Here is a 27,906-nt window from a genome sequence, read left to right as displayed (position 1 = left end):
TTATAAAAATATTTATCACATATCTATGCACTTGCATATCGAGTATATATCATGCATGAGTGGAGATATTTAGCAATGATTATTTATCAACCTACCTGTGTATTTTTTTCTATACACAGAGTCAATAAATTTAGAGTGGAATGTCTTCATGTCTTGCCCAGATATTTAATAGAACAAATTTTAAAATGTATGTATATATATATATATATATATATATATATATATATATATATAAATTGTAATATATAAATATATATATATTTTTTTTCTGATTAGAGTCTTAAAAATATCTGTAAATATCAACTCAGAGACTTTTAGGCACTAGCTCAAATCAGATTGTTTCTCTGGCTCTGATCATTCTCCTAAGAGCTTAGGACATTAAGATATCATACCAGTGCTAATCATGCACAGCCCTGAACTTATTTCAAGTGTCACCTGTATTTTTTCTGTGCTCCCTGTACCCTTGATGGAACTAACACATCCCAAATTACTCTGGCTCCACATCTTAATGTCCTGCTTCTTCACATCATCAAACAATCTGTTGTTGTGTCTTTTTGCAACTGGGTCTTCCTTTTTTTTCGTTCTTGTTATTCCGATTTTAAATCAAAAATGCTACTTTGTCCACTTCCAGCCAGTGGGTCCTTCCCCTTCCCAGCAATCATTCACATTAATGCCAAGCAAATAAACTTAAGGAGAGCTATGCTGCTCTAAACAGCTATTGTAATGTCTTTACTGATTTCTCAGAGCACTATGCCCCAACTTACTTCCTTTCTTCCTTCCTTTTGACAAACTGAAATGAAATTTATCCCTGGAGCCCAGTTCTTATAGTTTTAATCTGTCTCCATATTTAAGTCATATTTCTATAGGTGAAATTCTAGGTTCTCCATAGCCTCTTGCCTGATGCTCTCTCCACCCCACAGTACAGGATCATCATAATCCTATCCTCCTCTAGTGGTCCTCTCTTGGTCAACATCATGTTGCATTCTTTTCCTGTCTTTCTTATTGAGGGAGTATAGAATGGAGGGTGGTTGCTTTTTTCTTATCTTCATATTCCTCACAATGTCTACAAGGTTATTTTAACTTGCGTACGCAAAATTAATTTTGAACAGATGATTGAATAGTGACTTTTACATTCCTATTTCTATCTATAGTATGTAGTTAACTTAATGTCATATAAAAAAGAAGTTACATTTGTGTGAGCAAAGTAAGCATCAAATAATGTTTCCATAGTCAGATTTTTATGAGATTAAAAGAGATTCAAAGTACAAATAGGGAAAGGAAGCCATTTTTATTAATTTGTGATTTCAACAAATTCTTTGTGCTGTGTAGAAAGATATGGAGAACAGATGATCAATGGTAGAAATGACTTGTCGGTGACTTGTGCTATTAGAAAAGCTGATGACAAGCTGAAAAATATTTAAGGTCAATCAACTTGCTACCAAAATATCGGTCCCTCTGGAAGCAAAGAATAGCTTTCACAGAGTGAAAAAGTTGTAAAAATCCATTCCTTGGCAATAATGTGGCTATTTCATGTACACATAGTATTTATGTTTTTGTGTTCCTACAACATTTATTTGCCAATTTGTTGTCCTGAATATAATTTCTATATGCCTAATGATGTTTCAAAATGTTTATGAAATTTTAGATGTGTATGTGTGATAAAAACATACTCCAAAGCACAATTTCTAAATTTTATAAAAGTTGAGAACACTGGAATCTTTTCAAATCTTGTGATGTTTTCTTTATTGGAGCTACAAAAACTAGCATATACTGTTTTGCTGTTGTCTGTAAGATGCCAACTCATTGCACATTGGAAATCTAAGGGTTAACCTTCCTGGTGGCCTTTGAACTAGAACACTCTATGAAGAGTTAGTCAAAATGTATAACCCTTACTTAAATGCCACTAATATTTAAATACATCTGTAAGTGAAGCTTCCTGCTGTTCCATTTAACACTTCAGCAAAAGGCTAATGAACTGCAGAGAGCTTTGTGCTTCTCTTCTTAACTTGTATTCTATGTTTAATAGAATGCCTTCTTTTAAATTATAGCAGCAACCCTCTGCAAGTTGAGGTCAGAAAATATGTGTATAGTTAGCTAACTTTTAAACTTAAAAATAATGGCTTAAATAATTGGGTGCAGAACAAGTGCTCCATAATCATTGCAGAAATGTGAACTGGGTGTGGTTCTGTGGAGAAACTGAATGTCAGGGCCAGGTATGGTATGCCCTGAAGACTGCCTACCATACTGACACAGTCACTAAAGACAATTGCCAGTTAGGCCTGTTTCCAATGGGAAACAATTTCCTCTGGCAGCTTTTGAAGTTTGTTTTTGTAGGAAATTGCCTCTTGGAGCATATAAAGCTAATTCATGGAGGTTCCCAAAACTCCGCACACCCGGATGGAGCTCCCTTGTGGAGGAGGCCGCCTTGTTGACATAATCAGGCTGGGCTCTTGGCAAAGCACCAGCTGTTTGTGTGGAGCCAGTTAGATTAGGCTGAAAGCCTCTAAATCTTCCAAAGTGTCCCCAGGAAGGGAATATAAAATGGTGATGGTGATATGGCAAGACCTAGGGAACACAACAAAGTCATGACATTTGTATTTGGCTCTGTCATTGTGATTCAATAACACAGAATTTGCTAGTAGATTCAGCAGAGGTCACAATACCCAAGTGATGGATGATCTGCAGTTCTATTTTTCCCACTGAATTTGTTTTATATGCTGGGTCATCTTTTCTTTGAGATTTGTTAGAGTGTTACAAAACATATTTTCTTCCTAATTACCCAAACACAATGATTTTTTTTTAACATTAGGATGTCTATAATATTTCAACTAAAGAATTTAAAATCAATAAACTTTATTTTTTTTGTACAAACAATATTAGGAGGCTGTCATATGTTTTGAAATTAAAAGGGAAGGCTGCAGTCATTCCACTAGTACCCCAATACATTTAAAATGTATTTATTAAAGGAGATTTTGTCAAGGACAATAAAGGATTTATTTACATGATTATAAAAAATGAGGAGGAAAAAAGCTTGAATATAATTCCAGGCATTTAATCTAAGCTAAAGGTTCCAAATCAAACGCATATCAATTTAAAATATGAAAGAACTTGCATTCCTTTTTCCAGGTGTGAGAAATACTGAGGTTTGAGCATGAAAGAAATGTTAAGTGAGTTGAAACATCAGAAACAAAGAAAACAGCAGCTGTGCACAGAATAGATAGGAAAAAAAAAGTGAGAAAACTTGTAGTCACATGGGGAAACAAAGTTGAAAGAAACTGTGTATTTGTTTGAATTTGATATTGTCCACAGTAGTGAACACTGAAGTTCAAAATTGAAAACCTATTCTGTTATAACCTTAACACCTCTTTTGGTTATTTATTTCTTATAAATAAAGGAGAATGAAAATCTGATCAGGGACCTTCTCCCTAATAATCTAGGATGAATTTGAAGACTGCAGTGTCATCAATTATTTTTTTTTGTTATGAAAATTTTACAAACTGTTCTTGTTTCTTTAGTCACATCCTTTCATATTTTGATATCATTTGCATGTAACTGTTCTAAAACTTTTCATATTATTCCTTTTGTTTGGAACATCTTTCTGAAACCCAGTCCTGTCACTCTAGCAAACTTCTTGACCTTAGTACCATTCAATGGTTATGGTTTCCTTCCTCTATTATGTCTTCATCTGAACTCTACACTTGCAGCACAGAGTTTAAATCCATTCTCTGTGCTTCTACATCAGCACCTGTTTCACTAAATGGCCAGTTTTGCTAATTTATCTGTCTTATTTGAGACAAACTGAGCTGTTTGAGGCTGGAACCACCCGCCCCCACCACCACCACCACACACATACACACCATTTCTTTATTGGAGTCTGAATAATTTCTGATTTTTCATAGATTTACATTCAGAAACATTTTTAAATGTTTCTGAACAAAGCCATCTTGACATATCTTATTTCTGACTTCTATGACTAGTCAGTAAAAGTGAGAGTCTGGATTATATTTTTGGCCTGAATTTCAGATCCCTGATAGAATAGCTGTATATCTGTGCAAAGAAACTTATCTGAAACTCTAAGCTTAGAATATAAAAAACTGTCTCATATAGTTAGCCAGAGGGGTAAAAAGATTCATGCAGAAAAATTACTTACAAAATCATCAAACATGTAATAAGAATGTAATTAAGTGCTAGCCACTAGTACCTTCATCACCCTCAGTCATCATCAACTTATAGGATGACCTGTGTGGAAACTGTGAGGGTTTCCATGGCATGTATACATATAGATGGCTGCTGGGTCATAGGATGTGCCAAAATTAAGAAGGTCAATGGCCTCAGCTTATACTTTTGAGACTCTCAGTTGACACCTTTTATTTTTAAAATTTTCTATTAATTCCCAAATCTACCCAAACCAAATTCTCTTTTTAACCTTCATTCATTATATATTTAATAAATATAGAGCCAACGCTTAAGATGTGCCAGGAACTTTTCTAAAATGTTTTACAAGTATTAAATAAATGCTTAGTAACTAGGATAGTAATAGTGGCTTTGTTTTACAAAGGAGGAAAATGAGGATCTGAGGAGTTACCTGACATGTAGAAATGAGGCAAGAATATGTGATGAAGCCAGAGCAGTCTGACTCCAAAGACCTTGCTCAGAATAACTGTCAACTCCAGCTCCTTTGAATTGAGCTTCCCTCAGACATCCATCTATTTATAAACCTGTTCTCTCTCCCTTTTCTTTGCTTTCTCTTCTCAGTCACTTTCTGCTTCTCTTTTCTAAATCAATTAATAGGGAAGAGAAAAGAAACCAAAACTGTGTAGTGAAGAAAAACCTTTGCTCTAAAGCCTACTAGAATCAGCTACACATAAAATGACTTTCTCTTGAAGCAACAATCTTATGTGTCATCTTTGTGTAGCTATGAGTTTTGGTAAATTTTTTGTTAAACAGGCTTCCAGATGATGAAAGCAATCCCTAGGCAATAGATGTAGCTACACAACATGACTGACAAATACATATACATGGAAATGAACACCAAGTGCTTCTCTCTCTGCCATTTTAATCAAAATGTGCCAGAAAATGCAATAGTATTAAGAAGATGTTGCAAATGAAATTGAACACTGCATTTTCATTGAAACATAAATAAAAAATTAAACACCAAAAATTAAAGTTAAAGCATGGAAAATTTAAAATGAAATTAATCCACTATGCCAAATTTTCCAATTTTGCCCTTATTTCTATGACTTCCAGTTTAAAATATATTTATATACAGAACACATATATTTCATTCCATATTATCCTTTTCTCATCTTTCAGTTTTCTGTAAACTTAGTGCACTACAGTCTAACTAGTGCACTACAGTCTCACTTTTTCCATTAAAGGCCTTCTCTAAGTACACATCAGCAATTTGAGAAATATAATTTAGTAAAATCAACTCAGCAATACCATGTTCTTCAACCTTCATATTTGCAGAAATATTTTTATTTATTCTAATCTTAGGAAATATTCATATTTAAGAAAATTTATCTCATGAAGGTTTGGAGAAATGTAAGTTCCAATATTATAATAAATAAAATAAAATACTCTGTACACATTCAAATATGCATTAAGAATAATTCTAAATTTAGTGAGATTTTCAATAGAAGAAAAATCACTTTGATATTAATAGATAAAATGCATATGATGTATTTTACAATCCTTTGTTCTACCTCATTAAAACTAAACAAATATTAACACAATTTTTCATGCTAGCATGAAAAACTATAGTACATAAAGACCCATGTGAATGTTTGTATTTTAATATTACAATTGAAATAAAATGTATGTGTTTATGGCCATGTATTATTACAAACATAGCTAAATGCGAGTGTCAGGTTTTTTTTTACTTAAAGGGAAAATATGATGTACTAGAATTATTTAGAGAAACTCATTTTTCTGCTCTGTTTATAATGTATGATGCTGTAATCTCTAGTAGCAGACTTTTATTCAAAATGGAGAAATGATCACTTTGAAAATAATGTCACTTATTTGAATAATTCAGAACAAAGAGCACAGCATTTAGAACCCCTGCAAAGAAGTATTCTCAAATTATTATCTGATCTGTACTTCTGTAAACTGAATATAATAATACAATTTTAATCATTTTCCTACTATATTTTATACAAAGTTATTTATCCCAAAGGATGAAGAATATTAAGACACTTTAAAAATAATAGTATGTTAAAATATCTTAACATTTATTTTTAAAATGTCTTATAGAAGATTCTGAAATATGTTCAAATATTATATAACATTTTAATATACCATAATCACTTTTATTGTTTATGTCCAATTAGATTTCTCTGCCTTGGACTCTAGATTTCTACTTCTAAATATTTACTTTACACTGCATCCAGATATATCAACAAAAGATAGATATTATGTCCCCAAGATATTATGGGATATAATGTTCCAAATCTCTTTATCACTAAATTTTTTTTTGTTTTATCTTCCCCATATCTTTCCCCTTTTATTAATGTTAAAACAGGTTCCAGTTAGTCAGACTACAATATCTGGGTTCTTTTCTTCTTTTACTTTCCTTCACATTTCATGGAGCATGGCAGAAAGTCATGGCAATTATACCTCTGAAACATCTTCCCATGCAGTGGGTGCTCCTTGGATATTCCCATGATCTCTTGCTATTGTCTTTTTCATCTGGTATCTTACCTGGATATTTTAAAAGACTTTATTCTCTGCTTCTACTTCTCCATCCTTTTATCTACTTGCTATCAGATCTTCATTTTTCAAAACTACCTCCCTGATACTCAGTCATTCATTTATTCTTCCCTTAGTTGGCTAATTATCCCTTCATGTCTTCACTGAGGCTCAAAAGGTATGATTTGGATCCTCCTTCAATGTTGTGCAGTCACGCCTCGCAACACTTATCAATTATGTTTTCCTTTTATTCTAGTCCTCACATTCTCAGTTCCAATAAAAGCTAAAAGGAATATTGAAACTAGATTAGTGTTATTCATTACATTTCCTGATCCACAACCATCCAAATATTTTTCTTGCATATTTTACTTTCAGGAAAAGACTTCATTAGCTACTCACCCAAGAAGTTTTAATGCCATAAATACTGACCTTGGAAATCTCACTCCACATGGAATGGGAGTTGGCTAACCTGTGATGTAACTAATTCCTCTAGTCCCTATCCTTCTTAGTTCACACTGTCTCCTTCCACATTAGTTCAGCCACTGAGGCCCAACAACCCATACAAAAGTCTACCAATGAAAGGATAAAAGAAATTGAAGTTAAAATGTAAAGGACCAGGTTTTGTAAAGTTTCCAAGCTGCACTCAGAGCCTGAAATTCCTGTGGCAGTTAAGACAATTCCTGGAACTGCCTGTTAGACATGTGTCGAAATCTTCCCCTGACCACCTAGTTACTAAATCACCCCTTCTCAGAAACCGTGCAGCTCAGCACGTACACATCTCAGGGCTTCAACCAATCAGTTTAAATATATACCTATCTTAGTACTAACCAATCACCCCCACCAGACCTGTTCCCGCCAATGAATGTGCTAATCATGTTTTAGAGTTGTTATTTGATTTTCCCGTGATATATGATGATTTGCTAAAGGAGGCTATGATGTATGTAAAGCCCCTGCCCTCTCTGAAGAATGTATATAAACTCTGCTCAAGTGGTTCTTGGGGCTCTTTGTTCTCTGCTCTTCTGAAGTGAGCTCTGAGCCCCAGCATGCTGGACCCCCAATAAACCCCTTTGCTGTTGTATGAGACGGTCTCTTGGTGGTCTTTTCCTCCAATGCTCGACCGACCTTTTCACCAACAAATATCACAAAGCATTCAGTACCATCTATTCAACATAGAATATATTCTGTGATAAAAAAATCAATTACTCAAAAGCCCTATATATTATTTTATAAAGATACTATTCCTCCATGAAGCAGAAGTTATGATTTTTGAGTACAGATGCAATTATATTGATTTTGTTTCATTTCATGTCTGTATTTAAAAATAAAACAATACAGTGAATAATTCAATTAATTGAAAAATTTCTTGATTGATTCATGGAGATAGACTTGTTCATGTAAGGTTAATTATTTAATTAAAACTGCTAACCAATGTTGACAAAAGAAATATGCAGGGAACCATATTTCATTTGTTAATTAATCTATTTTATTCTATATAGTCTTTACTACAGAGACACAGTCATATCATAAGGCCGGAGAAGAATAACCACACATCAAATGAATATTATGACTTTCATATTGACCATTGTAACAACAACATTCTTGTAAGGAGGAGAGAAAACCATAAAATGTTCAGAGGATGGGGTTGTGATATAGGAACAGATCTGATTTCACTCTAGTAGGGCAGTTTTTCCATATGCCACATTGAGTGTTTCTGTTGTACATCTGTTGCATGACAAACATAAAATGGTTGGGTTCACTATCAATTACAGGCTGGAACAAGTAAGATTTCAATTACAACAGGAGAGCAAAACAGCTGGGAAATCCCCAAGGGGAGGTGCAAGAACCAAGGGGGTGAAGCAGACATCACAATGGTACATTGCACACTACTAATTAGGGAGAAATGAAGTCAAGTTAAAAGAAAATATACCCCTAGATGCTCTGTTTCGTGGAGACCACTTGGGTTCTGAAAACAGTACCTTAGTGGCTTGTCTCAGTCTGAATTCTCATGTAATTGTTGCCTCATGAGCTGCTTAAATAAAAACTGTAGGAGAAAAGTATCTATGTTTAAAAGATAACTTATTTTTTATTTGAAAACATGAGCACTTAAATCACAAGCAAATATTTTTAAAAGGCAGAGAATATCTTTAAGAGGTTGCAAAGTAAAAAAAATAAAAAAGAAGAAGAAAGTTATGATAATGAGTGTTACAATTGCCTGCAGCTCCCTAAATAAAGAATGCATAAATATGGGCACATATAAAAGTCTTGACAAACATCTTACAAGCATCTTTTATTATGAACACTGCATGGAAATTATGTAATTTTCTCCAAACATGCCTGTTTTTCACATGTTTAATTAAATAAACTATAAGCAGTATAAATTCAAACAGCATAATATGCTATTGAAAATAAATAATATTTTTAAATATAGACTACAGTACTACTAATGAAGAATTAGCCACAGGTTATAAAATGTTAGAGCTATTCACACAACACATTTTTTCTGCAGGTTTCACAGCCAACATAGTTTAGAACAAATAAAAACAACAATAATTATTTTGAACCATGCCATATTTGGAATGCCTAATTTGTAACCCAGTGTAAGCTTTACAAAATATTTACAAACATTAATAGAAGGGCTACAATATTTACCATGTACTTTACATAAACCTGTAATTGAACATGGAATGTTGGCTACAGAGTATAGGATTTAGCTTGAATCCACCCAAATTAAATCTATTTATTGTTTTATGTTTCTCATTAGGGAAGTACTTTGGAAGCAATGAAATCATTGCATTAATTTAAATAAAACATGGATGGGCTCAGTTAAGACAATATGGGAAAGGCAAGGACAGTAGCACAGACTTCTAAAGCATACCATGTGACACTGCAAACATCAAATATAGTTTCATTTAATTTTATATTTTAAAACTGTGTTTTGCCTTAATTTTTATTCCGTATAATATAATAGCTAGTTCTTGAACTAATAAATCCTCACACTATCAGTATTGTGTCTGAGGGTAGTATCTGCTTACTTATGATGTGGACCTTGTTTTAAACATTACACTAGCAAAAGAAAATTTATTTCCCAGACTTGTTCTCCCAATATGTACATGATGAACCAATTTTAATGTTATTCAAACCCTAGATCTTTAAAGTCATTTAAATTGAACAAGGAAGGGCAATGTTTGGCCCCTTCTTCCCTTATGCTCCTTTTCTTCATTAACTATTTTAGGTTTTATCTGATACTTCCAAAAGGACCAGCATGAGTGCCCCCAAGGATCTGACCTGTTATAGCCACTGAGACTATGTGCTATTTTCAACAATTTATGAGATTATGGACATTTCATCTCTCTCTCTCTTTATTTACGTATTTATTTTCTTAGATTACGATGGCATAAAACTATGTTTAACTTGAAGAAAAAATAAAATCAACATAGTAATATTTGTGTTTTGATAATATGATTATTGGTTTATTAATCCTAACATTTGTAAGATAAAAATAAAACGTTATCTCCTAACATTAAGGTAATGAGAAGGAAATATTTAAAATCTATTATAAACGTTTCATAGAGAGGGAAAGATACGAATTCAATGGTAATATCAGAAGCAATTTTCTTTTTAGTATGAGTAGTGTAAGATGTCTCCCTAACTCCAGTGAACAGGGAAGGATCAGTCTGTGTCTCAAAATGAAATTCAGAAACATGCCCAGCCTCTATGGAAACCCTGGAAGTGCTCTGTATGACAGGCAACAGCAAAATTGCAGCTGCTGAGATTGTGCGTGTAGCCAAGTGCCACTTCACTCTTGATCTATGTTAAGTTGACTGAAGGAAGGAAATCAATTACTATCAGCAGTGAACTTCAGGTAGACTCAGGTTTGAGATGCCAGCTACATGCAGGTGTGTGCCCTCAGCAAAGATAATTCTGACTAAGCCTTCATTAAGTAGGAGTGCTACTGCATTCACTGCTTTGAGATTTAAGTGGTTGTGTTTTACATGTAGAGAGAGACAGATGGAGAAACCCAAATATTATAAACCTCCTAAAATTACCAACAAAAATATATGCTTTAAGTATTTGAACTTTTTCTATAAGACCAAATCTGTTAGAGAAGTATTCTCACACTCACACTTGCAAACAAACACTCATACTGCAATATTCTAAAGTGAACACCAGAGTCTACACATATTAAATTTCAAAGACCACATGGAATGAAAATATGCTGTAGCTTTCAATCTGGAATCTACTTGCATATATTTTAGGAAGAGTGCCCCAAATTTACATTGGATGGACTTCTGAGGACATTCCAAACAGCACCTTCCTTCCCCCCTAGACATTAATAGGTATTCAGGGAAGGTCATGTGGTTCATTTTCACAAGGAGATGATAGAGTGCTTATCAGGTGGCCCATCTTCAGAAGTAGATATGGTGAATACCACATCTTATTTGTAAGCTCCTGGACAAGGCTATGTTATGAGATAATGTGAGTTGTGCATGCATGCTAGGCACAAAGTGAGTCTGTCAATGGAATAACTCAGAGGAACTGGATTAAGATATGATCCTTGATACCACTGCCTGATTCTTAAATGAATATACATTGAAACTACAAGTCACTAATTGTCCTTTTGGTGAGATACCCTGCACACAAATTTAGTTATGACTTAAATCACTTAACTTAGTTAAGTGGTGTCTGGTACACTGCAGAAGTAAGACTTAACTAAAACTTAGCAGTAGTCTACTTTTTAAATACATATTTTCAAGAATATTTGGAGAAAATTGAAAAAGACAATATGTAAGGGGTGGTGTGTGAAATTCTGTAAATAACTGCAAGGTAAATTTCAGTCTAAACAACTTACAAATAAACCCCCCACAATTGCATGTATTACTGTTCAGTTTTGTATTTAATTTTGTTTTTCAAATTCTTCATAATTAACATTATACACAAATTTAGTTTCCAGTTTGATCAATGGATAAACTTTGAAGAAATAAGACAGAAAAAATATTTCAAACACTGAAAGTATAATAAAAGTTCCTATACATAGCTAAATAGCATGTTAAGCATGAGTATCCAGTCTAAAGAAACTCTTTGTGGAATGGAAAATGTCTAAAAATCTTATTTCATGCAAAGGTTGTTTTTGTTTTGTGACACCTTGTACAGGTATATGTATCCAGGCTTTTGAAAATACAATTTAAATACACACAAACATAAAAAAAGGAAATCCACAGAGCTTTTTTTTCATAATTTTAAGGGGTCATAAATAGTATGCTCATAGCTTTTAAATTGTAGAGCACTTACAAGTTGAATGTTAAGAAAAAGCCCAAACCCACAGACATCCTTTTTGTCATGGATTATAGAACAATTTCCTTCAGAAAAAATTTTAAGTTTTGATACTCAATGTTTCCTTTAAATGTACCCTATAGCATTGTTTTAATAATAACAATTACAACAGAGGATAAAACATCACATTTTGATGTGTCAGTATACTTTGTCACATAAGCAAACAGTTAGGGGTCCATTAAGACACAGATTAAGGTGGTAAATGCATGAATGACATTATCAGTCATTAGACACTTAAAGTGGGGATTAATACAATGATAGTGGATAATGTCATTCAGGCATTTAGAGAGTGTAAAATATAAGTTATCAACAAGATACCATAATACTTCTGGGGCCATTACAATCAAACATGTTAACACATATACAATAAATGAAGGAGGTAGGAAATGGCAAGAAATAAAACCCAAGCAAATGAGCTTGCGTGCAAGCAGTGAATAAGAGCCTTCTCAGAGTAAATAGGGTTTGGGTAAACGTTTAGAAAATGATTGCAAAAGAACTTGGAAAAATATATAAGAAAATCTAAAATGTTGACAACATATTATGTTAAACAATTAAGAATATTTATGTCTTGCTGACAGATGTTATGGATGCCATTTTTCACTGCTAATATGTTCTATGAGAGGTTTTAATAACCCACGGAAAATACTACAAGATAAAATAATTCTATCCTATAAAATAGTGTAAACATTGCCATATAGTTCATTTTTTTGGAAGATGATTCATATTGTTAGTCCTCCAAAATTATATATTCCTTTTATTTGTTTTATTTTTTTATACTTACCCTTAGTTTACTATTTTTCTCTTTAATTTGAAAAAATTATTGGGCACTCGTCTTTGATATACAAAGACTAGTCTCAGCTAGAGTCTTTGTATATTAGATGAATTTCTATCTCTGAAAAACATGTGCCATGTAACTAAGAATGGAGCAAAATTTTTAACCACTGAGTAAATTTATAAACCACTTTTTAAAGTACATTTTCCTTCTCTTTGACTTTATATAAAAACCATAACAGTAAATGAAAAACAATTCAGATCCTTCTCTAGGGTTTCCACCAATCTCTATGTCTCAATTTTTCTTTCTCTTACACACACACACACACACACACACACACACAATACCACACATTGCAGTTGTTGTCTGATAAATAAGATAATTGAATAAAAGCAGATTTCAAAATTCAAATGAATCATTTTCATCATTTTTTTTGAACAGAAAAATAAATTTTAGAAACTAAACATACTAACATAAAACTATGTCAAAATAACACTTTCTTTTGGTACTAGGGGTTGAACCTTGGCGTGCTTAACCACTGAGCCACATCCTCAGACCTTTTAATATATATTATTAGAGACAGGGTCTTGCTGAGTTGCCAAGTACCTTGCTAAATTGCTGAGACTGGCTTGAACTCACAATCCTCCCTTCTTAGCCTCCCAAGCCACAGTGATTACAGGCGTGTGCTATGGCACCAGGCAAACTAACACATTTTCTGAGTTTTATACATATAAGCTATTAAGAAGATCTCACTTTTAGGAAAATTTAGCAATGATGTCTCAAGAAAAAGATTCATGCAAAATTATATTCATATAATTAAATATTCTTTAATGATTTCAAGCTTTTTCTATAATGAAATTGATTCCATAATAGGTTGTTTTTCTATTTCCAGTATGATTAAAGTCATATTTAATACTAGAAAAAGAAGTTGATCAAATTATGTTATGTGCATGCACAAATATGGCATAATGAAAGTGACTACTATGTAAAATTATAATTTATCAATAAAATATTTTAAAAGAAATATTTTATGACTTCAAATGTTTACCAAGTAATTTCTATATATATTTAAATCTTCTGGGTGTGTTTGTGTTTGTGACTATGCTTCTGTTTTCACTTTTATTTTTCTAGCATCTCTAATATCTTTTCCAAAATTTGTAAGATGCCCAAATCTCCTGTAAAATTTTTCAGCATATCACCAAAATCCAGTGCCTAAAAAGCAAGTAATATTTCAATAAAAAGAGATACTGTTTTGATGACAAAGAATTTTTCCCCTACTATTTGGTCACATTATAAATTTATATTAAAATTATCAACCCTTGGGCTGGGGATGTGGCTCAAGAGGTAGCACGCTCGCCTGGCATGTGTGCGGCCAGGGTTGGATCCTCAGCACCACATACAAACAAAGATGTTGTGTCCGCCGAAAACAAAACAAAAAAAATAAATAAATAAATATTTAAAAAAAAATTATCAACCCTTAATAAAAATAAGCTATAGTTAATATTTTATTATATTCATATAATTTGGAACATTTAAAATGCTCTTTAGCTTCTGCAACTAATTTTAAAGTAACTAAAATGCTCTTTAGCTTCTGCAACTAATTTTTTACCTTCATTTTTTTCAAAACCAGCAGGATATCATCAAGGGGCCAATTACATTTTATTGTTTCCTTATATTATCAAAGAAGGGAAATACCATTTTTGTTTTGTCAAAACATCATTAATCAAACATTTGCCTTTAAAAAAATAACTGCAATCTTGGGAAGTATAATTTCTTTATTTGAATGTGGGATTATTTATAAATGTTCATGCACTGTTGCTGTCCTCTAAGTATAAACAGTCCTCTATAGCTCGAGCCTTTCATAAGTGTGTAGTTTAGATAACTCCATACACTTTCAGGTCATAATTTCTAGAAAACATGGAAAGAGAGAAAATGTTTTTCTTTCATTTGTTATTAACAGTTTACAGTAACTTCACTACTGAATATTCTTATGCATGTAATCTTAGGTTTAACATTTTAATGAATTTACACTTTCAGTACACACATAGCCAGATACATTATCTGTTCAAGTTACAATAATTGGTTATAAATTTTTGTATTACTTAACTTTTCCACAGCAATATCCTGCTATATTGTGCTTTGACCAATACTACTATTGTCACTCCTATCAAATAAGATACAAAATACATGTGTTCATTTCAATGTGACAGCATAGCTAATATTGACAATGTATTGCACTGATTGATTTGTTAAGACAGCTTGCAAGACAGCCTTCCTTAGTGTCCATTAGATTTGGTAAGTAATCTAGCCACTGTTTGGTATGTATGCATGCCAGTGTTTTAGGGGGCCCATGTGATAACTTTACAGATGATGTCCTAAATACATACATAAATGATGACAATCATAGGTGGACAGATAGAGAAATTAATTGTAAGTCATACCTTGTAATGTCTTTCTGCATGAGTGAAATGGAAAAGTTATGCCACTTAAAGGTAATAGATTCCAAGAGTCAGTAAGTCTATATCTAGCCTCAGGGGAAAACATGTTTTTTTAGTCCTTTGGACAAGTCAAAGAAGCAGGACACAGAGATATGCAATTATGAATAGGACTGACAATGAGAAATGAGGTTTTAAGAAGTCTCTGTTAACATGAGGAACTACCAGCTGATGCCGCTTATAATGTTCCCAGTGCTCCTAGAGACAAAGCCCAATGAACTGCTGAGGACTGCTGCTGACCAGGGTGCTGCCATTTTAACATAAAAGGAATGCTAGACCAGGCTGCTTAGATGGCTGGGAGTGAGGGAAGACAGAGTCAATCCCTATTGGCCACTTAATATGCTAATGGAGGAAGGAAAGGTATTCTTTCATTTTACCATCTACCAAAGAAAGATAACAATAATGTCAGGTCACTAAATATGGCAGCAGGGCTTGAAGCACAGAAATCTTGCCTGCTTAAGAACATAGAATAACAACAGTAAAACAAAACAAAAAACTTAGATGTTGTTGTTAATATGCTATTGCTACTATAAAGTTAGTTAATAGGGGGAAGACATCAATATATGTTGACACGCTACAGATGACTGTTATTTTCTTTGTTCTGTACATCATTTAAAATAAATGAAAGTAAATTACTTTAAAATCTACAAATATTTACTTTAAAAATAAGCAAAATGACCCCTCCCTTCCACTTATGTAAAATTATATTCCAGTGTTTTGCCCTCCATATCTGTTGATTATTTTTTTCCACATCAACATCTGCAAAATCTGATATGATTATACACTGAGCTGAAACATTAGAAACTTTTAGTTCAAACAAAAGAGTCAACCTTTATAGGAAATACTTTCATTTGAAAATACGCCCAGCTGATCTTTGAGATATCTTGTGTGAGGCCCTATGTTCTTCTCAAGTTATATCACAGCGTTGTTAATGCTTTGAAACAGTGAGTCTATAGACAAACCTTGGTCTTTTCTGAAATGAAATTCTGGACCTGCTTGAGGAAATCCTGTCTCTGCCAACTTGCATGTTTTCAAAGAAATGTCAAATTAAACCAATAGAAATCTAGTTTAGGTTCTTCTAACATCTTTTTGAATATGAGGAACTGTACCTACTTTCAAAGAACTTAAAAATACAAAGTGTAACAAAGAACAGGAAAGCATTTGAGAAACTCTTCTAAACTACATGCTGCCCTTAGACAACTTTCCTTTGAAATTTGCCACAAAAGCATTAGTACCTGAAAATATTTCAACACATTAGGAAGAAAAAAATCTCCTCAGAAAGCAATGAAAAATTCCTGACTGTATCATAAAGACTCATAGAATCCCTTTAAGGCAGAAATATGGATATATTTATTTACAAAGAGCCTATTTAACATGTAACAATACATTTATGCCTTGATGAATTACAAAATTTCTCAACAAATAAATTTCTTAAGATGAAAGTGATTCTAAAGGAAAAGCAAAATATTTAAATTAAATATCCATAATAAAATTTTCAAAGCCAAAGTATATCTATGGGAAGTATGCGTAGTTTCCTTATTTTAAGTTTAGGTTTTGGAGTAAAACTGGCTTAAATTCACACTCACCCCTGGCCTTTCTCTTATATTTTGCTGACTTTGAACAAAAACTCTTTAACTAATTTTATATTTGAGCTCTTTGGGGCACAACATAATAAAAATATATTAAAATTCTTGTCTTAGTATGTTTGAGCTACCATAACAAAATAGTGTTCCCTTAGTGGGGAACAGATTCTAGGACCCCCACAGATGCTAAAATCTAAAGCTCAAGTCCCTTCTATAAAATGCTGTTAAGATGGCATAGTATTTGCATATAATATCCTCTCATGTGTTAGAAAGCATCTCTAGATCTCTTAAAATACTAACACATTGCAAATGCTATGTGCTATGTAAAGAGCTGTTATGTTGTATTGTTTAGGGAATAATAAATCTGTATAAAATTTTTAAAATTTATTTTTGAGAAGGAAGAGAATAATAGAGAATCCTTTAGAAAGCTTATTTTTTCCATCATTAGCATCCTTTATTTGTCAATTTTAAATTTTGGGGACAAGAATACATATGAAAAATTTGAGGGGAAAAAAAAAACAATCTTCAGAGCAGTAGGGAGATGAAGAAAACACAGCCCATGGTTGTTGTGAAGAACTTAGCTTACCAGCCAGCATCTATATTTGTCAACAGTGAAAAAGACATACCAGTCACGTAGGAAGGTCCTGGCCTCAAGGTCCTTGGCCTAAAGAGGGCTTTCCAGGTAGAAATTGTGCTGAACAACTAGGAATCCCTTTGGTTTCCTTTGTTAATCTCTACTAACTTCCTCTATCCTATCTTCCAAGCTCAATCTGTTTCCTTCTTCTCATTCTGCCTACCTAGCTCCAAAGCTTCCAGAGTCCTTCTGTTCTCTTTCTTAAATCTCCAGGAATGCCTCCAAATTACAGGAGTCCCCATATAGCCCCTGCCATTCAACAAGTGAATGTGATTATCTATACCAGTGATAAATATTTTTGTCATTCCACCCAGCAGCTGCACTTTCCCAAGTCAACACTGTTATAAAAGGTGGTTCCAAAAGTACTGTTGGTGTTCTTTACCTAGTCCATATTCATGAAGGAATAAGTGTGTTTAGAAGGCTGGTCACGGACACTACCCACCACATAGGAAACTTTCAAACTCACTTAAAAGAATCGTGAGAATAGGAATTATTCCTTAGTTATTTGATGGGAATGTATATTGAGAAAAAATATGAAATTATTTAGATGACCAAAAATTGAGAGGAATGTGGCCTCACAAAACTTGCAAAGAGAGACATGTTATTTTATATTTCTATAGCATGTTCAAAAGTAAGAAGTAAATCCTTAAACAAGAGAGGCAATGATCAAAGCAGTACTAAAGTGTAAGATACTATTCCTAGAGCCACAAAGTCTGTCCTAGGGCTCAAACCATGTTCAAAGACTCCAATCTGTTACACACTAAAATATCCCTCTCATTATAAACAATGCAATATTCAATTACATCCAGGTAAGTCCACTTCTACCATGACAGCTTTATTTCATTAAAACTTCATTTGTCTATAGAAATGAAGTATAGTCATGGTTGTTAAATGTAGAGAGTGCTTAGTCCAGTGCCTGACATGACATATATCCAATAAATCCATATTATTGCTATTATATTGCTATTAAGTAATTTTTGCACTGTTAGAGTAAGAATATAGTTTTTTAAACTAGATTATTTTATAGGTATATTTAGTCTTCATTATTCAAGAATTCTATGTTTGTGAATTTGCCTACTTGATAAAATCTACTTATAATCTCCAAATCAATAGTATTTTTAAGTCTTTCTCAGAAATGTGCTGAGCTTTGAAAAATGTGTCTCCTGACATAAGTGTTCCTAGCAGAGTTTGAACAAGGCAATGCTCTCCATTCCTGTTTTAAATCTTATGTTGTAAACGAGTGTCCTTTTTAAGGTCTATTTAGTGCCACTTCTTATTTCTTACATTTTTTGTGATTTTGTAATTTAGTATAGATCATGAGCATGGTGTTAAAGTGCTTAGTGCTTCTGGACACAAAAATCTATGACACATTGTAAGGAAAATATGGATGTTAGATGAACTTTGTTTTGACATGATTCACACTGCTCTTTTACAAGTTCAGTGTTAACAAATTAACTGTATGAGTGAAACAAGACATCTTTAAACAGAACATACATTAAAAATGGTTATTTATTGATCCATATATGAAAATGTTAGGACAGAAGCTCCCAGGAACCCAACCCCGTATTTCCCCTAGGAGCAGAGGTTTGGAGTTCATGAATTAGGTGTTTAAAGGCAATTCATGGCATGTTACCATGTATGCCACGAACTGAATGTGGCCCTTTCTAAATGGATATCTAAATATAGAGTGGAAGATTAAATGCCTATGAATTCTTCTTTCTTCTCTTTCATATTCAACAAAGCATGAGGAAATTATAAAAGGAATAACAGTGGTTTGGGCAATGCTACCATAGTTGACTTGAAGCTGACTCTTATGTAGGTCCTTCTGATTTTATTTTGTTCAACAGAAGTATAGACTTGGCCCGTGATAGAAAATTCGCTCCTCTATTTCACCACAAAGTAATAACATGTGAAAAAAAAAATGGGAAATCAGCTCCAACATACAGACCTTTCCCTTACAACTAGAATTTCAGAAATGAATAATGGATTAGGAATAGCTGTGTTGTCACGAAGCCTTGATTGATTGTTTCCTTAATATGCACTGAGTGCTGACAAAGTGCAAATCTCCCAATCTGCTGTGATGGGACCACTGTTATTAAAGAGTACAATTATACTTTTGTAGCCTTCGCTCATTTCTTGATTTCTCTAGACTTTTTTTTTCATCAGAGAAATATAACCAGTTTTTCAGTTAACTAAGGATGAAAATAATAGCTAACATTTATTTAGCTCTTATTCCACACACTATGTTAAACAGTTTACAAATAAATAAATAAATATACATGTATACCTACATATATGTATTCTATATTAACAGCAAGTCTATGAGATAGTTATTATTAAAAATCCTATTATCTGAACTTAGAGACAAAAAATGAAATGCTTGTCAAGTTAAGTGGTTTGTACACGGCAGGTAAATGAATCGTTGGGCTTGTGAATAACATACTTGCCTACCAAGATTTCTGTTGTTTTAACAGGGGATAATAATTTATGGGTGTTTACATATACATAAATATAAAACATACATACACACCTATCTACATCGGCAAATGTAAGACATTGGTTTTTATACATTAGATCTATTGGAACCATGAAACACTAGAAATTCTGGAAATTCCTCTAAGAATAAAATAAAGAAATGAAATCATACATCTAAAATATGTGATAATAATGCTTCATCAGTTTCTTTCTATAGAGAGGTAAATAGTCAAAGGTGGATCATTTTAATCATAAGTATGTGATTTCACCTTCATATGCACTGTTTTACTTTCAGATTCAAGAGTGGAGGATTTTCTTATCTCAGTTCTTTGACCTTCTACAATAGTAAATAAATAATTTATGAACTTCTATATTGTGTACAAAGAGAAACAAAAAAAGTGATACTATTTTGATAATTTTTAGTTCACAGAACCAGGCTTGACAGATGATAGATTTATTTAAATTAAAGGTTTTATCACTATCTTAGAGATTGTAAAAGAAGAGTAAAATTCTCCACACATATGGGAAATGTGAGAAAGTTGGAGGTAATCTCTTTTTAACTTATAAACATAATAGGAGCTTTAATGCATGTAAGACAGAATGAATGTGAAACAGAGTAATAATTAGTTTCTCTGATCACCTGAAAATTGTTACCAATCACAATAAATAGCTTCTTTTGACAATACTACTTTTATGACTGGAAAGTATTTTCTGAAACCTGTAGCAACAATTTTTCCCTCAGTGGATCTTTAAAGCCAGTATATGTGTATTATCTCACTGCCCTTTGGAGCATCAAGAATATCCTTTAACATTTTTATAATAGCCCTATCCATCTTATTCCTTCGGCTTCCACAGGTTGACATATTATTAAGTGATATAAACTTGGGGTGGGGATAATGGGACATTTTTTCCATTGTAAAAATGAATATCCAGTAAATATATTACTCTGGATATTACTGATATTTATTCCAGAGATATGATATCACCTTTTCTTCTCTACATCTATGTTCCTGCCAAATGTTTTTTAATACAGTTGCATTCCATAGTAAACAGGTACATATGCTTTTTCCTATGGCGAGAGGATATGGTATTTACCTTGAGGGGAGGGAGCATATATCAGACATTTATTTCTTTTTTCACATAAATCACTTAAACATTTTCCTTTCAAAAAATACATAATTAAATTTAAGAAATCAGGCAGTTCCCTATAAACATTTATCCCCTTAAACTACTTCTTCACTTTAAAATCATTCAATAATTCTATAATGTTTTAGTGTTTTTAATATTTTAAGCTTCTATTTTTTGAGAGTTTAATCATACCAATTGAGTTCCTCTAGCAAAACTTCACATGGATCTCTTCAATTCTAAAGTCTCTGAGTATTGGTAATTTGTGGGGGGATTAGCAGCATTTTTAAAACAATGTCTTTGAAGAGATCAGGGACTACTTAGACGTGTACTATAACAAAAATTTATAATATGTTTAAGTTTTGATATTCAAAGGTCTACTTTGCCTTGGAACAAATAAGTATTTTCCCATTGGAATATGGTTTACCAAAACCTCAGAGAAAAAAAAAATGAGCAATCAAGACTTTAAAAAAAATGTTATGGATTAACAATAGGTGTGTAAGAGAGAGTGGATATGATGAGGAAAAGAATGTCATAAAATTACAAAGCAGTCTGTGAAAAAGCAACCACTCTACTTGTATGCTGCAGAAAAAAAAAAAATGTGCTATTCAAGCAGCAACTTACAGACAGAACTAGAGAATACATACAAGCATTTATTTATATTGCCCTTATTAATACCCTAATGTGAAACTCATGCATCAGAAGTGTAAACAAATCCCTTCCTCACTTTGGGCTGTATGTTTATATCTCCTTTCTCTCTCTTTTTTTTTTTCTTTTCTGTTTTTGCTTAGGGCCATTCAAGTCCAACTAGATAAGTGATTTCAGGTTCAACAGTACTATTTGATAGGGAAAAGAAATGTTGCAAACATGAAAACTGCATAGAACATTTTGTCATGTTATTTCTTTGGAAACGTGATCAACATATTGAGGGTGTAGTCCATTATCAAGAAAACTCATAGACACACTGATATTACTTGTCCTGTCCTCAATAGTAGCCACAAAGCCTCAAAGCAGGTAACAAAACAAAAAGTCCTCAATTGCTGACCTGTTCATCCCTTACCTTAGATCTAATAACCTAAGAAGCATAGCACTATCAAAGTCCTGGGATGACTTCAGTGTAGGGAATGCATAGAATCTTTCTTTCAATCAGATTTGTTGAAACATTATTAAAATATTATTAGTATTAGGGTGAATAGTGAAATTAAATTACTCATGCCCAGTCAGCCTTTCCCCCAATTTAAACATGGCAAATTTATTCAGTTTTCATTTACTTTTTCCTTTTAGTTCCTTGAGATGATATTTAAGAGGACATGCCCTAAATTAATTAGCTCTATCAACTAAAAAAAAAAAAATTGGATGCTACTTTCTAACACTAGAACAATTTTGGTTTTGATTTTGTTTAGTGGAACTCAAATTCGATTCATATAAATTTTGCTTAAAATACTTTATTTCTTCCTATAACGTAGATAAAATGTCCTGGTTCCTTAGCAAGACACACAAGATTGCATTCTGGCTTTTCCAAATCCTTCTTTTGCCACATCCATATATATCATCATTGGGTCCAACCACATTAACTTATTGAATACTTAGATATTTAGCCTAGAAGCATTGAAACACACTTTTGCAATGTATGGAATACATTCTTCTGTTCTTCTTTATCTTTCTTTTATTTATTTATTTTTTAACTCCTACTTCAATTTTTAAGAATCAGCTCAAATTTCAAAATTCCTTTGAAGTCTCTTCTGTCCTGCCATCTTTAGGTTACCAATCTCCATGAGACAGAGTTTGCCATGCCTTTCTCGATATTCCCAGGGTTCTCTATTGTCTTCTATTTTAATAAGTCTCTCATCCTGTAATTGTGTGTTTACATGTTTGCCTCCTGATTAGGTAACAATTCCTCACGCCTCTATTGATTTTTGTTTCACAGTGGTTTGGAGAATGTCTGGCTCAGAGTAGACACTTAAAGCCTCATCAGGCTCTTCCCCTTCTCTCCCCTGCTTCCTCTAATATCAATTTTATTGTGTCTACATAATCACTTTATAGCTTTATTTAATATTTTATAGTAATTACTGGTGAAAATGAGTTTTGGGAAGTCTACTACTCAGTGTTCTGAATATCAGATAAATTGCAAAAAATCTTTTCAAAACAAAGACATTCACTGAGGGCTCAATGTCACCTTCCTGCATTTGTAGGTTTGGTAATACATGAGTCTCATGAAGAGCAAGAAGGAGCATTCATGCTGGTTTATGTATTTGAAAGCAGAAAACACAAATAGGAATCTTTTTTATCCAAATCACTAATTAGACATCCAAACTTTAACTACATTTAATTTAGCAGACAATCTTCTGTTTTCAGGACACTCAGGTTTTATTCCACTGTTGTTAACATTTCCTTTTTGTTGTAGTAAATAGACAGGCTGATTCATTGTTTCTTCAGTTGGCATTTCTTCATATTAATTCTCATTAATGTTTTCATTTGAACAAGAAGGGCTTTTGAAATGCCAAAGCTTAAATAACACTTCATCTTGAAACAGTTAAAAGATAAAATTTAGGCTAGGTAGGGTAATTAGACTTATGTAATATCTAATAAAAACTATGTTTGAGTTTTCTATTCAGTGTTTAAATGCTCTTGGGGACAGAAATTCTGCATATGTTTTCAGGAACAAACATAACTCATTTGAGGACAAGTTTAGTGAAGAATTTTAGTGATTAAGCTAATATGTAATACTGTTTCTGGTAAAATTATACAGGTATTGCAACCAAATTATAAATAAGTGATTTTTTTTTGTTTTACTGAAAAAATAATAGTGCATTGGACCTGTACATAGTACTGGGGATCAGTTGGACATATTCATAAATACATATGACATAGTTTTCTTCATTTCTATCCACAGTATTAACTCTTTATTTCCTTTCCTCCCTCTCTTGGGTTAATACTAATCTGATTGTGGTGGCATTTCTAAATCATTTTGAGAAAAGTTCAGTGAAAGAACAACTATAGGGCTTAGTGGTTGAGTTCTTGCCTAGCATGCATGAGGCTCTGGGGTCAGTCTCCATTGTCATACAAATAAATAAATTAACAAACAAATAAATAAAACCTATAAAATCCATGAAGATTTGGTGGTGGGCTATATTCTGGAGTCATAGTCACGGAATTCCTGGTTATTTGTAACCCTTCCTCCTTAAGATATTCCCTATATTTAAAATGTTGGCTTTGCTATAACATAAAGAAACACAAAACTATTTCAATATAACATATTTTCACACTTCAAAAAATTTACAAACACCCTTAGCCTGGACTTATTATGGCCTGCTATACTTTAGGTTCCCAATCTATTTCAGTAGTAGATTGGAATACACAAATGAATATATGGAAATCAAGTTGCATGCTGATCATTTAATGTTATGCAAATGAAAGAAAAGGATTAGATTCAAGGTTCCCAGAGAAAACAATTTCAGTTTCCAAACAATGCCAACATTTAAAACAATCTAACAATATCTGTTTGAAGTGGCATCAGTTTAGGGAAGGAATTGAAAGGAGAATTTTTTGCTCAAAACTTTCAGGTATATGAATGAAGCCATTTTCCATAAGACCTCACTTTATCAAAAGATATATAAAAACATTCACAGCAACCCCTGGTACAAAGCCATTGCTGTCCCTTATGAGCTGGGGACGGCCTGCTATCTTTGTCCTGGGGTCCAGCTTGCTGGTGAGCATAGTTAGCACCAGGCTTTAGCCCAAGTTTTACAGAAAATGAACACAAGGCAGTATGGCAAACTCCTGTCAGTGCCACCGTACTTGATCTGAAAAGACATGGAAAAATTCAAATTCTAAAGCTGTCAGACTGCAAACTTTCAGCAGAGAGAAAAGCTTCACTTTAAGAATGTAAACAAGGACAGTGAAGGTCTTGCTATCTAAAGAGATCAGCATGCAAGAAGTGCTCTGGCAGCTTGAACGCACTGAGGCGGTGGCAAACCCCAGTGCCCCATTGTGAGACTGAGCCTACCTTGGAGACTCATGGCACTGTCTTCATCCTGCTAAGTACTTTACCTGTGATTGCAATGGCAGATGCTTCAAAAGAGCGAAGCAGAGACCTGTCTCTTTAGAAGCAACAGCAGTCTCTCTGAAAGCAGCAGTTTGGCATTTCAAGGGGAAAGGTCATTTCTTTACACCTTGGAAGAGGATAGATAACAATAATAGAAAGAATATCAGGCATGAAAAGCTACATTTTCCTAGATCCCTAAAGGAAATCATGACACAGCCGTGTCGCTGGTACTATGAGCCAGTGCACTAATTTATCCCACTTCAGCGCATTGACTTTCCTCTTCTGTGAAAGGGCATCCCAGCTGGGGGAGGGGGGGAATGTTTACTGAGACTTGCTGAATATTATTTACAGGTCTAGTGGGCCCCTTCTAAGTTGCAAGGAAGAGATACCTCTGGTGTTGGTGAGATATGAAGTGGTGTGAAAATCACCCAACTGTACTTGAAAGATGACACTCTTGTGACCTAAGAAAGATAACATCACGTTAAGTGCCGCACTTTGAGTTCATCCAGCATAAATATCAGTGCCAAAGCAATCACATAGAGGGCCCTTGGGACACAGGGGTGATAAATCAAAACGTGGAAGGAGGTCTCCAAAATTACCCTGAGTGCATTGCCTAAGGAACAGCTGATTGAGTCTGCCATTAGAAACTTCCCCATCAGAAAACAGAGAAATATTTTGTCACGTATTATCTAAAGGAGCTGTATTGTTACAGACATTCCTCTTCAATTATTTATACATTCTCTTTCTGGTAAATCTCATCTGATTCTCTCTCCTTTCTAAATGTCACGAGTTTTACTCTTGCACTGGCACCGATGTTAACATTTGAAGGGGGGAAAGGTTGGACTTAAGTTTAATAGATTTCATATTTAATAATGTAGTCAATAAAGTCTGCCCACTTAATCAGTCAAAGGCTACTCCACTCTGGACACTAAATGCCTCCAGTGGGCCATGTTGTTCCCATTACATAAAATCCACCCATTATTTTCAATTCTTAGAAAAATAGTTTAATATTTTCTAGAGCTTTCCATATCTATAAATAAATAAAATGGCCATGCTTTCAAATAAGTGAAATAGTGCTGACAATATACTTCAAACACTATCATTAATGAAAGTCACAGAACAAGGAACAAATTCAAATCTGTATGGGATTTGAAGGATTAAAGCACTTATGAGGGAAAAAAAAAAATCGCTGTACATTTTTATCTCCTCTCCTCTCTGGCCATCCTCATTTCATGAAAGGAGGACTCCACAATTAGAACCAAAGGGAATCCTGTAACCAAGCATGGATTCCAACATTCTCATCTATTGTTTGTTTTGTAGTCAACTTTCCAGCAAGATGCCACATTAATCACAGCAATGCTATTCTAAACATTATCAACAGCCTGCCTCTCTCGCGTTTGCATTAGCTTTGTAACCATTTAAATAATATTTTCTCAAACCTCAATTATTAATACTTAAAAATCTTTAGAGAAAGGGTTGTGCATGCCTAAGCAATTTCTTTTGCATTCATATACTGTGGGTGTTCTATCAGCTCAAAAGAGAGTACACACAAAAAGAAACATTGCCTAAAAACTTTGATCTAAGCCAGGAAAGCATCTACTCAAATGGCATGTGTTTAGGGTGAGTAGGTGTAAAGTTGTAAAGCACACTATGTCTAGCAATTTTGCGAATTAAAAAAAATAAAAAAGGCTTTTTCTGTTCACTGAACACATATTTTCCTGTTATAGAAAAATGAAGAATATTTAAATTCCATGCATCACTGCCTATCAGGAAATGCCCATATTCTTCTGCTTTTTAGACAGCCTATGCCCAAATGGTTGTTAAATATAAATCTTTTCCTTGAATTTCATATTGTTAGATGTCATTTGGTTTTGCTAGTTTTTAATTATGGTAGTGTGAAGAAAATTTGTTGTTCATTCTTTTTCATTAACTGTTTTGAGCTGTCTAAAATGTTAACAGGTAAGGATAAGTCCATTTGAAAGCTTCCTAAGTCATTAAACTTCAGTTGCTGGTCTCAAGAAACCTATTAGGATGGCCCAGTCTGGATTGGTTCATTCATATTCAGGGTTCCTGCCTGCCTACAGCTTTCATTTCATTTGTCACTCTGTGTTATAATGATTTCCCCAAAATATTCTTCCCAAACGATCTGCAAATCCCTTAAAGTCAGTAATTTTTAATATAAAGAATGGAATAATTTGGTAACAGATTATTACCATATCATATGACATGAGCAGTCTAGATTGATGAAATGAACACATCTCCATTGCTATATTCAGGATTTTCAATTAACATATATTTGCTACTTTCTCTATATTCTATCATTCTTAAGGACACCCCAGTAGAAAGAACAAGCAAGAACATTTTGAAAAATAATTATTAAAAAAAACTAAATTTGAGAAAATTCATTATATATTTTTAGGCATTTGAAAAAATACAGCTTTTGGGTTGTTTGCTTTTAGTAGTTGACCATAAATAATAACCCATATAACAGAGTAAGAAACTCTATATAATATCTCTCTTTTCTTAACAGTGGCATGCCAAAAGTCATGTTTTCTGAGATGCAATGTCTTATATTCTTTAAAAGTAGTCGGTGTCACTCAAGTATAGAAATATCTCTACTCTGAGGCTAATTAGGTTTTTATCATAGGGCTGGAATAAGACTAGAAAACAAACACAAACAAGATCTGTAAAAGAACTATTAGATTCTAATTCTGGCTCTGTTCTGATTACGAAAGCTTAAGAAAGACGCTTAACTT

At 33.3% G+C, this 27,906-nt stretch overlaps 1 protein-coding gene across 7 annotated transcripts in view; it reads right to left on the bottom strand.

Annotated features, from left to right (window-relative positions):
* The window catches only part of Pcdh9 (protocadherin 9), an 874,581-nt gene that overhangs the window by 496,117 nt on the left and 350,558 nt on the right, over positions 1-27,906 (bottom strand). The window contains exons 6-7 of one of the 7 annotated variants that reach the window (XR_009228802.1): positions 25,540-25,611; positions 327-25,277 (exon numbers count right to left, since the gene is read on the bottom strand). The exons of the other annotated variants lie outside the window; for them this stretch is intronic. The gene's annotated coding sequence lies outside the window, so the exon portion shown is untranslated. Of the gene's footprint in view, positions 1-326; positions 25,278-25,539; positions 25,612-27,906 lie in introns of those variants that run through there. 7 annotated transcript variants of the gene reach the window in all.

Source organism: Marmota monax, unplaced genomic scaffold (assembly GCF_021218885.2).
Source record: "Marmota monax isolate L192 unplaced genomic scaffold, Marmota_monax_Labrador192_F-V1.1 WCK01_AAM20220418_F8-fsc00049, whole genome shotgun sequence".
In the NCBI taxonomy this organism is placed as follows: Eukaryota; Metazoa; Chordata; class Mammalia; order Rodentia; family Sciuridae; genus Marmota; species Marmota monax.
Note: the sequence above shows the minus strand (reverse complement) of the source record. Positions and strands in the feature narration are given on the sequence as shown.